The sequence below is a fragment of the Mytilus edulis genome, chromosome 10 (genome assembly GCF_963676685.1).
Source record: "Mytilus edulis chromosome 10, xbMytEdul2.2, whole genome shotgun sequence".
Classification (NCBI taxonomy): Eukaryota; Metazoa; Mollusca; class Bivalvia; order Mytilida; family Mytilidae; genus Mytilus; species Mytilus edulis.
In genome coordinates this window covers 18,092,749-18,105,522 of record NC_092353.1, presented here as the reverse complement: position 1 = coordinate 18,105,522, position 12,774 = coordinate 18,092,749, and positions in this window count along the sequence as shown.

The window sequence follows — 12,774 nt, the reverse complement described above, 5'->3', positions numbered from 1 at the left end:
TGAGGGTGACATGGATATTTCGCAATCGACAGTGATCGAACACGGAAACATTTGGTCACCACTTCTGTTGGTTTGGAAGGCAATGATGATATATCTAGTCTTTTCACGACCACTCTTGGCAGCTAGGCGCTAGTTAAACTATGAGGCTTCGGGAACGGTTATGGAATCACACTGTCTCGTGCGAAATCCACAGTGGATCTTGGATTTACTTTGGATGGTTTTATACAGTTGCATCTTATTTTCATCTGAGGGGTGACGTGAGGGACGAACCACGATAGTTTACTCAGGACGATCTTTGCCGGATCGTTGACGGCAGCTGCTCTCACATTGGCATTAGCATTTGAATCTCGCACCAGTGAGAGATCGTGCCTGAACCCGTACACTATTTTGTTGTAATCATCTGCGAATCCAAAAATATGTTTAAGGGGGATGGCAAACGAAAACGATCTTTTGTTGGTGGGCTTGGTGATAATGTATCCATGACGGGCTGCAAATCCAGTGTTCTCAGCCTCAGCATCGGTGGACGAATCCTTATACCACGTACAGTTGGTTGAGACCATGCGATTTGGAGAAGTCGTCGGGGTAGGTTAACATTCCCAGCATAGTGGTGGCGATGCCGGGGTCGTTAATATATTCGATCTGCTGAACGGAAAGCCTGTAACTGATGCTCTTGAAGAGATACATGCTACCATTATGGGTGAGCGACACAAGATCACCATTGGCATATACTGTGTCATTATTTTTGAGAAGTCGACCTTCCACCTGGATTTCAGCACCGGCATTGTTCAGCTTGGCACCGGCCTGTGGTTCGTATTCTCGAACCTGATATTTCTGGAGACTTTCGGTGATTGTAAGGATGTCACACATAATGTATTAATTTATAGCGTTGGACGAAGTCGTGGATGGTTTTGATACCAGAGCCTGAGCTTAGATTGTTTAACCGAACTTGCTCTGGTTTCTTGTGTTGAACACTAGGCTGTTGAGGGGTTTTAATACGTTTCCTTGGGCGGGCCACTTTATCAACATCATGGTCGACGGCTTTGGAGGCCCCTTTTTCATCACCCTTCAAGGCTGCATTGGTGGCAGCACTCACGGCCTTACTTCCTAGGGTTTTGGCAGCAGAGGAAGTAAACATGCGTCCAGCCAAACTGGCGATTGTGTCAAACAGTCCTTTACCACCGTAGGCGTACTTTCGAGCGTAACCATTCCTGATTTGCAACATTTATTTATAGGATGCTACGATGAAGGGTCTTATATTCATCGATGCTGATATGTCTACCCTTCTTCATAGCATCGATAATCGACACAATTTCGTTACGCACACCATTATTTCCTGCTCGGTATGCTGCGGCACACAGTTCCAAGCGAACAAGAAGCTGCTTGAAGTTGGAAGGAAGAAACACGGTTTGCAGCCCACTACCAAACTTCTTGTAGATGTGGGACACGATTTTCTTCCACTTGTAACCCTTATTCGCCTTCGGGGTTCTCGAGAGGGTGGAATTGCCTTGATACATGGCATCGGAACTTTTCAGGATTTGTGCATAGTCTTCTCGGTCTTCAGGCTCGAACGATTCTGGATTTTTTTTCACCAGAGGCCAAGGGTTCCTTTGTACCTCACACCATCTACGAAAATATCATCGCCGTCAAAAGTAACTGGTGATCTGCCGATGAAGATACCATCGTTTTCAGATCGCAATCCAGGTGTGGTCGGCGAAAGGAGTCATACTGAGCTGCAAATAATGCTGTGCTCGGGGTCCGAGAACGGTGTCTGTAGGTTGTGCGATGGGTAGTGGATCGGCAAACTCGGGCGGTGGAGGTGGGAGGGCTGGCACAGCTGGAGACAATAATACATTTTTTTTTACTATAGAACAATAAATCAATGAGATGATGTGTAAGCACAGCCCCGTCAAATGGATATCACAGAAAACCACACTAAACAGTTAAAGTAATATTCATAAATACTTCATTATATGTTCATTTTTGAAAGGTTTAGCAAAAATAAATTTTCAAAACAAGATATTAGCAAAACTTATAGTATTTGTATACAAATTATTAGATCAGGGTATTACGGTTTTAACTATTTTTGGACAATTTTAGACTTTTGTATTTACATGTCATACCATGTCTCCGAGCAAAATCTTACTTTTCTAGATGTATATGCAATGTTCATTAAGGAACTACGAAGGGTTGTGAATGATATCAAAACTCGCTTAAAATGTATTTTTAATAAATTTAAAAAGATTGATTTAATTAAAAAAAAGTTTATATTTTATTTAATTCTGTGTATTTTCCTGGATACTCGGAAAGTATTTTACAGGGGTACTTTATTGAAGCTTGAAAAATGAAGTAAAATTGTCACAAGCAATCTCAATATTGAAGAATATTTATTTGTTTTTAAACAAAATATTCATAAAGATAAACAAAAGAATACTTAAACACGTTAAAAAGATGATATACATAGCCAGTACCCATAATCTATACTTCAAGACCATCGCGTATTATTTATGAAGTTTATACGGAATATTTATCAACAAGGTATTGGTACCTTCCGATCAAATTCTTTAGAAAAAGGACGCGACGTTCTTTGACATACCATTGGTTCATCAATGTTTTAATCAGACACTGGTGAGTTTTACACAGCCTGAGTAGCAGCTGTGCAAGTTCTTGAATACCGAATAAGTTGGGAAATATATATCGCAGGTGAAGTTGTAATATTGCTACTAAGGTTGGGGAATTGATAATTTCAAAATTGAAATCGTCTCGTTTGTCATAGATTCTCGTACTTTGGTGTGCAAAATTGTCAGAGAATACACTTGTTGTCTTGTTCAAAATGTTTGAAATACATAGGATATTATAAATTTAATTATAATATAAATGGAGATCACTAAAACTGATATCTGGTATATTTGTTGTTTTCATAATTTCAATGAAAATCGCGTAAATAATTTCCCAAACTGCCCAAGGTCCTTTTACAAAACATATCAGATAAAATGGTGTACGCTTCTTGTGCCATAAAAAGATATCGTTAATTTTCATCTTAAACAGCAATTAGTTAGCAAATCATGGTAAATTCACACCATCTGAACACCGGAGTTTGACACCCATTTAAAATCTTTACACATATCCTTATTTTATATAAATATCCTATTTTCTTCAAGGTAATATAATTTTTATCATCCCCTGCACTGTAAAAGGTGTTTATGAAAGTTTAATGTCAATCCAGGGTGCATACCTTCCAAGGTTCAAGGAATTCTTTATTTACGCCAGTGGTTTTCTTTCGTAGAAAATTACACCATAGGGGAAGTTTTTTTATCAAAAGGATATAGAACATTGCCGACAAAGAGTCGGAACATTATACGTACTTGAAATAAGAAGTAAAAGTATATGAATCAACTAGAATATTAAATTTAAGAAAATAAATTGTGATTTGAGTAACCATGGTGTGCTTATTATGTAAAAGAGGGGAGAAAGATACCAGAGGGATAGTCAAACTCAGATAAAAAATAAACTGAAAGCTGAATAAGGAAAAAAAGCCAGACAAATAATAGTACAAGGGATACAACATGGGCAACTGAAGACATAGCAACACAAACCCCACCAAAAAACTGGGGATGATCTCAGGTGCTCCAGAAGTATAAACTTTGCTTATTGGTGCTTTTGATTTGATGATATATTTATTATGTAGGAACTTGGTCCCGTTTTTGTAATACGTGTTGTAGTCTTTCTGTCATGGTCTTATCAATTTCTTTTGCGGGGAACTGCTCACATTGATGTTACATTATTTGGGAACTAGCTTTGACTCGGCATGACAACGGGACCTTTAAAAGACAATCCAGTCTGCTAACTACATTTAACTACACAGTCTAATCTATTATATTTACAATAGTTACAATAAAGATTACATTACTTTCTCATCATAGTTATACATCAAATATTTCGCGATATCAATCGAACAATAATACAAAACCCGACAATAGTATACGCGCCATAAATGAACAGTCGTATCATCTGTTATCTCCCCTTAATTCGTTTACTTTTAATATTTAATCAAGTATCAAATTAAGAATTGTATTTTCAAAAGTTATCTATACGAATAAGTTAATTCCTTTTTTATAAGTTAAGAACCTTTTATTCAAATCATTTACCTTAATATTATTTCAAACTTTGCCTATTATTTATTTGATCTATATCACGATTTTATATGCGAATGTGATTAAAATTACTTTACTGGGAAACATCTTTTCATACTTTAAACTCGTTTCCTCTAAATTTATAAAAGAAACTATTAAACAAATTAACCTATTTTCTAACCTTTAAAAGACAATCCAGTCTGCTAACTACATTTTATTCTGGTTCACAGTCTAATGAACCAAATAGTTTTGCACGACTTTATATAGCAGACTGGACTTAATTTGACATGTAATATTTTGTTACTCGATACAAGTGTGGACACAGATCAGTGTGGATAGTATGTTTGGATGTTTGACAGTGTTTTGTATGACATAAGAAGTTCTATGTTTTTCCCATATTATTAACTGTGTTGCACAATATGACAACCAACCTGAGCGTTGTTTATTTAATATTTAGTTTTTTTATGTTCAAAACCGGCATGGAAGAGACCCTAATTGCATTAATTGCCAAATGATTATGATAGAATTTGTTCCACATCTTTGATTTTGGATACATTTTGAAGCTAGGAGAGGAACCATAACGGGTTCATTTTTTCATGATGTGATTTGTTTTATATGGGAGATGGTATCCGAGAACATGTATTTGCTTACTATTTGTATGGTTCTATTTATATTACTTTTAGGAGGATCATCATGATCATAAGTAAAAGATTTCGTTTTAATGTCGAAATTGTTTCTCAGATTAGAAGACATTGTCTTGTTTTAGGAATTAATATACTCAGTTTAGAAGACATTAGTAATGACAATGCCTGACATGATGCTTGGGGCTAGATGAGCTAGAGAGTAAACTTTTGTTTTATTTTATATTAATTTTATGAAAGTATTTCCTCCAAAGCAGGTCAAATAAAAAAAAAATTGGCCAGTATGAAAATGATATCATCAAAAGAACCTTTGTGAGCATGCAGTTGTTAATGTCTGTGTCATTTTGGTCTGTTGTGGATAGTTGTCTCATTGGCAATCATACCACATCTACTTTTTTTATATTCAAAGACTCATAAAAAATATAACTGCTACAGAAGTCATCTCATAAAATTTCAAGTGGATATGAACATCTACTTAATATGTTAAAGGATCTAAAAAAGTTATAGTATTCAATATGAAAAAAGTATTGCAAAAATATTATCTTTTCAATTAATTTTTGTGATATGGATACAAATATAGGTAATACCAATACAGTAAGGCAGTTTTGTTGTGGTATGAAAGTGTATTTTAGTAATTGATAATTGCTGTTAATTCACAAAAATTGAGAAATAAACAAATGAATGATAAATGTTGAACATGTACAATGAAATATAGTTTAAGAATTCAATTAGGCCAAATAGGCCTTATAATTTTTTTTATTTTTTTAACATACTGGATGACCATTTACACTCAGGACTAAGGTGTCATGTAGGCAGTATAGATGTATAAAATAAAGTGTAACATAACAATCAGGCATCATATTGCTAGTAGCTAGAGTAGCGTTGTTTGGTAAAGTGTTTTTTAAATAAATTTGGCTAATGGACAAAAATGTTTGATTTACAGTGACTTGACTGTTAGTGTTGCTCTCCACCAATTACAACTCATTCAAAATTTTGACCAAATTGCAATTTGTTTTAGAAAATCAAATTGTTCAACTGGTCGGAAATTTGAACCAACTGCTGTAGAAAACCACAGCCAAGTCATGAAAGTGCAAGGTGATAAAATAAAACATACTTACAATCCTATAAGACTTTAACTCCACTTTAATCCTATAAGACTTTAACTCCACTTTAATAGTTTATCAGTTTGTATAGTTATTATATATTCATTTCCATGCTGAAGGGGAACTGTTTATTTTGAATTGCTATTAAATTGTCCAAACTAAGCTTTCATATAGTTTTTCTTTCTAAAAGTATTCTATACTTATAAGAATCAGACATTATGTGAATTAAAACATTTCATATTCAGTAAAATATGTGTAAAATTGCAATATATGTTTGTAGGAAGTTTCCATGGGGGAGATAATAACTTTTCTTTCAAAAAGTCTTTATTCAAAAGAATAATATTTTAGGTTATCTCCCCTGAAAACTTATCAATAGCAAATTGTTATTTCACACAGATTTTACTGAATATATGATGTTTTATTTAAATTGATATCTGATTCTTATAAATATAGAATACTTTTAGAAAGAAAAACTATATGAAAGCTTAGTTTGGACAATTTTATAGCAATTCAAAATAAACAGTTCCCCTTCAGCATGGAAATGACTATAATATAACTATACAAACTGATAAACTAATTTTGTCACAACATCATTAAAGTGGAATTAAAGTCTTATAGGATTGTAAGTATATTTTATTTTATCACCTTGCACTTTCACATTTTGACTGAACAATTTGTTCAATATTCTGACCAGTTGAACAATTTGGTTTAATAAAACAAATTGCAATTTGGTCAAAATTTTGAATGAGTTGCAATTGGTGGAGAGCAACACTAACAGTCAAGTCACTGTAAATCTAAATAAAATGCTATTATCTCCCTATTACTTACATTGTACATAAAATGGACACAACTTTGATAATTCCTTGTACATGAGAGTTGTCTGTCAAATCTTTATTTCCCAATTGCCAATGAATGATTTGCATAACAATGAACTGAGCTCAAGGCAAAGCACTTTCATAATACACTTGGACAAATAGCTCAATCCAGTGATATACTTTGTACTACGTATATACAGGTCCTTCATATCCATCCATCGACCAAAACCATATCTCAATAACATGCCATACTACGTATACATGGTTGGATCAGAAGTCCTGAAGTGAAAGACATAAATTTTATTATTGTACTAACATGTTTAAAGTATAAATACCGGTTAAAACTATCACAAATTTGTGGTAAAAGCATTCAGTATCTAACAACTATCAATCACTTCATGCACAAATTGATATAGTTTGAGTGCCCCTTTGTTGGAAATAAGAACATATCTCCACCTAATTTTAGTTAACTGATGAAGAAACATTCAAAACTAATAAATTTTATCTTAGACTTGCGAGTTTCTATTTACCATCACCACTGAATCAATAATATATGTAAACATACATGCATATACATGTAAGAGAAAAATTGACAAACATATATAAGACTAAAACTGACATTCGGGCTTTACTCCACCTTCATTTCCCAAGTCCATGTTCAAATCTGACTTCATGATAAATTTAAATAAGATTCCATATCGATGAAATATCCCTCTGATAGACTAGCCGCAACGAAATACCAGTTTTAAAATGATAGGTGGAACCTAAATTTTAAACGATATATTCTAAATATTGCTAATACATTTCATAATAATTTCTGAAAACTTTGCGATATTTTTCATTATTTTGTCTTTTGTTTAAAACTGTGTATTGACCTCTAGATGTCTTTCAATTACATCCAGGTTGGCTTGGGTTGATGTCTGATTACTGTACATGTTATACATCAATGTGGGATTTGTTTACATAAATAACAACTATTCCTTAAAATTCAAACAAAATGGATGCAAGAAATTATTACTCGATACAATAGCTTTCTTTGATCTCTTGTAATAAACAATGGACTATATCGGATAAGGGCAGAAATACTTAATCTTAATTGTTCAAGTCTATTAATTTTAAAAGTATATACAATTATCTTTATGCCTTCGAAGCTGACACATTTATCAATTAGCTGGGGGACATGTTTGAGACATGTTTTTATCACATATGCTTAAAAGATTAAACACTTTACATTTATAATTTTAGGAAATTGTTCTATAAACAAGTTAAACTTTCTTTAATTTGTATTATTTACGTTTATTTTTCTGTCTTTTTAATTTTACAATTACATGATAAATATTCTCTTTAACTTCTGTGCAATTCTTTCATTATTCACCAACGCTTTACTTGTAATTTATTTATAAATATTATCGTTAAATATCACGCATTTTTGCATCATTATATATTGACGTGTATTCAAGATAACCTTTGAGTATTCATTTTCACTAATGTTGAATATCGAAATTGTTTAAAGTATCAAATAAAGACATGGTTTGATAACATTTTATATACAAAAAGACCCAATTCTTGAATTATTTTAGTTTGTCTAGATAACAAGTAGTTGTGGTAATGACAGTTGCGCAATTCTACAAGGAAATTGAAAAAAAAGGCAGATGACTGAAGTTAAATAGAAATTAGTTGTTACAACATAAATCTGCAATTAAATACTTCAGTGAAATATTTTTAGGGAGTACGAAACTCATAAATATATATGGGCTGCTTGCGTAATAACATATTGTTATCCCTGAACTTCATCCAGCTATACAATCCATGGCAAAAAGGGGCGGATTTGGAACGTTATAACCGATGGCCGAAGCAGGAAAGAACCGCGATCTCTGCACGTTTAATACATTTTGCTACAAGATAACGAAAATACGGATATCCTGCTGTTAAAATTGATAGTAAAATAAAATTTGAAATCATTTTAAATTAAAAACTGTATTTTCAACGTACGTAGACAGGGTTGGCGTTTAGTCGGTGTTTTTTATAAGTTTTTCAGCGTTTATATTATGTGTTGGGCCTACTAATTTTTTATTCTCGATTTATAATCAATTCAAAGACATTAAAAGTCGGAATGCGTAAGCGATCCAATGACGCAGGTATTGTTATTGTTATTCTATAAATTCCCTTGCATGATCAAATGATAGGAAATCACACCATCTGAATAACAGGAACTTATATATTTTAAATATCTTAGTGTCAAATAATTTCTTACATCCCCATACACTGTAAAATTTAAGGTTTTATGTAAATTTTACTTTTTCATTAAATATTTCATTATTTATATACTATATAGAGATCCCAAATTTCTTATTGTGATATAATATATAATAATAAGAAGATCAAAGAAAACCGATTATCTAATTTTACATACATATAAATTGATGATGTTCTTTCCATTAACAATCAAAATGTTATGTTAGAGTATCATTACTTTATCCTCATGAACTAGAGCTTAAAACAACTACATATATACAGCTGCCCCAACGCAATTTCTGTATATTTTCCTCGAATTTGACAACAGCGGTCATCTAGGTACCAAAATCATCCTGCCACAACCACTGGGATTCATTCTTTTGGATTGGGATAGGCAGATCAAAAATGTGGTTGAGTGTAACATGTTTTGTTTGTTAGGGATAAACCATCCCTTACTTTTGAAAGTGGAGATACAACACATTAATAAAACAAACTGTAAACATTAGTTTGAAAAAAGGCTTTGCTCATCAAATCGGTTATAAGCTTGAATAAAAAAAAATAACAAAAGCCTGGCAAAATTCTAATCTAACGTTAATGAAAACTAGTCGAAACCAACATTCAATGAGTAAATATAATTTGTATACTTCCTATATATTTACTAGAATGACAACTAATGCTTTGCTCAATCTTCATCTCTCTGATCAAAATGTTTTGCTAGATTAACATATAATTATTTCCTTTGGCGTAAAGGTGGATGGACTGGCTACAACCTGATTGAATAATATCCACAAACTAAAACCGAGGGAAATACATCAACTATAAGGGGAAAGCAACGTTAAAACAGAAACACTAAAGTGCAACAAAAAATCAAACGACAATGTAACACACACAGAAACGAACTATAAGATAACAACTGCCATTTTCCTTACTTGATACAGAACATTTTAATAACAATCTGATGATCCGGTTTCTGAAAAATGTTGACAAAGTATACGAGTAGGTATAAAAACCTTATAACAAGTAACTACACGTATTTTGTACCCTGCTAAATCACATGGGTTTGGCTTTTACTTTTGGTCAGATTTCTGTTTTATCAAATGTTTTGGAATCAAAGATCACTTAAGATACATTAATATTATATATGCGGTATTTGGTGCAATAAATTAGGTACCTTCGTCATTCGGAGTCTAAAACGCACAATTAATTAGCAAATCTTGAGAAATTCACATCATATAAATGCCGTGGGTTTGACACCCGTTTGAAATCATAACACATTTCCGTTTTTATATACTATTTCACTAATCCAAAGATCTGAGTTTGAAACACTTTCCTTAACTATAATAAAAATATCTCGAAGATCTAAGTTTGAAATAATTTTTATTATCCCCTACATTATAAAACTAAAGGTTTTCAGTTAAACCAACTTTTTTCCGTCGTGTAGAACCTGGAATGTAGACAAAATTCTCTTTTGAATTTCTTCATCACACTAGTCGGTTAGTTCAGCAGAAAATGAAACCATAGGGGAAATACTTTTAACACTATGATATTTCTTTCAAAAGGACATGCTACAATGCTGGAAAAGATTCTTCTTACATTGAACATACTTAAAATTATCAGTAAAGATATATAAAAACATTAGAATACAGAAATGTCCAGATTGTAATTATAATATGAATGACCACGATAGTGCTTATGTTGTCAGAATAGGCCGAAGTTCCAAAACGGTCATGCAAAACTGTAAGTTGAATGGAAATGAAAACGCAATTTTTCACATCAGAAATAAAGCTAAGTTCTCGAATATCCTAGGAACTATTTAATCAACTTAAGGCCAACGTTTTCACTTTAACATACATTTACTCTAACATATGACCCATAAAGGCAACAGTAGTATACCGTTGTTCGAAAGTCATAAATTGATTGAGAGAAAACAAATCCGGGTTACAAACTAAAACAGTGGGAAACACATCAAATACAAGAGGAAAATAACGAAACAATAGAAATATTAAAGTGCAACAAAAACAAAACTACAATGCAACACACACAAATACAAGCTATAAGATAACAGTTTCCATTTTCCTGACTTGGTACAGGACATTTTGAGAAAATAAAATAGAGGGTTGAACCTGGTTTTGTGGCTAGTTAAATATAACACTAAAATGACAACATCACATGCCTGGCCTTGAAGTCCTAAAACTTTCGAGTCAGTTTTTTGTACTCATACTCCAAAATCAACCAATAAAATGCTGGAATTCATGTATCAAGCATTGATTTTTATGCTCTGAGCACTGAGATAAGTTTTATGACATCAACCCCAGGACTACAATACATATAAATGAGAAAAAAAATCAGATATGGAAATACACAAATTAACAATACAATAAGACATTGCGACATGCTAATAGTTATTAAAGGTACCAGACTAATAATTTAATACGTCAGATGCGTGCTTCGTCTACACAAGACTCACCAGTGCACTCACGAAAAAATAGTAAAGAAAGCCAAACTGAGATTAAGAGCATTGATGACCCACAATTCCAAATACGGCCACGATTATCTGTCTGGGATATATATATGAATGCTGTACGAATGACAAAGTAGCCGAAGTAAACTTTTATATCAAAAGCAAGACTTGTGAGTGTTAAGTAATATATACTTCAATCAGCTTGGCTTAAACAATATCTTTTAAAATATAGATCCAACTATCATCTGAAATATATTTTTAAGCGAGAAAATGAAATCAAAACAGAACCCCAATCAAACAATAGATAAAAGGTAGAATCACAAAAATACGGAACTCCGTAGAGAAATTCAAAACGGAAGTCCATACTCAAAAGACAAAATCAAAAGTTGAAACGTCAATCGAATGGAGAACAACTGTCGTATTCCTGACTTGGTAAAACCATTTTCTTATGTAGAAAATTGTGGATCAAAGTATATCATTCTGAACAGTAACCCTTTTCTACGTAGAAGAGTGTGTGGTGGTAGTGAATTAAATACTAATAGTTGTGTTATTATCGTAAATGAGACGACAATTAAATTGAAAAAACGTAGCATATAAGAAGCCCCTGTTCGATTAAATGTTAACGTCATTATTAACGAAAACACAAATATCGAAACCAGCAGCCTGCCTTAACCACTTGGTTATACTCTCCTGGATGGAGATAGTAATATACAGAATGTGGATGGGTTTAACATGTTTGTGATCGATGAACCATCCCAAATCTTGGAAAGTTAAGTAACAACACATTATAAAAACAAATTGTAAAACTTATGCTGAAAAAGCTTTGCTCATCAAGTCGGTACTAAGGCCAAAAACAAATAACCCGTTGATGGCAATTCTAGAAAAGCGGTTTGGTAAATCTAGTTAATGAAAGTGTGAATATAAGCTGCTAAAACATTCATTGATTAGTAAAGAATATAAAAGTTCCACTTTCCGAATGTCAGTTTGACAGTTTTCGAGTGTTTATGTAAAGGTATTTTCATTCCAACCTGTAAACTTAAGATGCATGAAAAAAATATTCCCAAACAAATACCGAACTCAAAGTTCAATTCAAAAAGAGGGATGTCCATAAAACTAGCAAAACAAAACGTTAGACTATGTAAACAAACGAAAGAATGGAAAATAATGCAATGTATCCAGCATGAATGAGAGCAGTGCCAGAGAAGATTCAATGTCACAGTTTTAAATTCAAATAAGCCAAATAAAAAACGTCCAGGTAGTAGAGTGAGCATGTGATCAAAGAAAGTAAATATGTGTATACTAAGCCATAACAATGATACAATGAACGTTAAAACATATAAACAAACGTTAGTTTTGAAGGACAAACCGCACACTTGTTTGCCTACTGAT